Source organism: Penaeus monodon, chromosome 32 (genome assembly GCF_015228065.2).
Source record: "Penaeus monodon isolate SGIC_2016 chromosome 32, NSTDA_Pmon_1, whole genome shotgun sequence".
Lineage (NCBI taxonomy): Eukaryota > Metazoa > Arthropoda > Malacostraca > Decapoda > Penaeidae > Penaeus > Penaeus monodon.
Genome location: NC_051417.1, coordinates 35,696,916 through 35,698,022, shown reverse-complemented (window position 1 = coordinate 35,698,022; position 1,107 = coordinate 35,696,916). Strand labels below are relative to the sequence as shown.

At 30.0% G+C, this 1,107-nt stretch overlaps 1 protein-coding gene across 1 annotated transcript in view; it reads right to left on the bottom strand.

Moving 5' to 3' along the window:
• LOC119593849 overlaps positions 1 to 1,107 on the bottom strand; it is a gene marked incomplete in the record, with an annotated part of 160,221 nt that overhangs the window by 70,213 nt on the left and 88,901 nt on the right.

Here is a 1,107-nt window from a genome sequence, read left to right as displayed (position 1 = left end):
ACCGAAGCGATATAAATAATTATATGCTATTCCTCAAACTTCTGAAGTAAGCCAGCGAACATTTTTTTTTAATTTCAGATACATACATACAAACAATTCAAAGTATTACTGATATTCTATAGATTAACGAGTTAGTTTCCTTTAACAATAATCCAGCAAATGACATTTTTTCACTCGTAATAAAAAAAAAAAACTTTTTAACTGTTAAGTATACATAACCGCCTATTATCATCGCGTTTAACACTCACTTAACAAAATTACAAACGCAGGAAAAGGTACGAACGAGAATGAATAACTATAACAAAAGGGCAGAGGTTGCAGCATCATCAGGACCACATAATTCTGATGATTTATAATGAAATTACGTTTCCTGCATCGCGGAATCATTCACTCCCATTCACTCCTTATTCATAAACCTGACTACGTGAATAGAGACCTTAAAATATTCTAAAAATTCTCTCTACTTACTTTGCATAACATATTTATTTATTACATCTGTTCTCATTATTCCTCATTCATAAACCTGCTTACGTTTGTCGCAATGAATACAGACCTTAAATTATTCTAAAATTTACTCTATTCATCTCTGAAGTCTTGCATTGCAGAAGCATATAATATATTCACTCTCATTACTCCTCACTTATAAACCGGACCACGTCTGTCGCAGCGGACACACACACACCTTAAATTATTTGAAAAATGCGCTCTACTTCCCTTCGAGTAATTGCATTTCAGAATTATTCCTTTTTATTCGATCTTTGCTATTACTTATTCACATCTTTTCCTAAACCTTCACAAACATTTTCTAAAACCTTTATTTTTTTTCTCGAAATTACAGACCTTAAAAAACGAAGGACCTTGAATTTATAATAAAAAAATTACCTTATGTAACTTATATTTATTATCTTCATTCTTGCATCATCATTATCATTATTCCTTAACGCTCATTTTCATCATTTCTTATCCATACTCTATCTATGCTCTTCACACTGAAATGAACTTGAATAAAAACGACTGTAATTAATTATAGTAAAATTACCTTGAATAATTAGAATTATTTTGAATAACTAAAACCCAAAAATGAAATTAAGCTAATCAAATTACTGT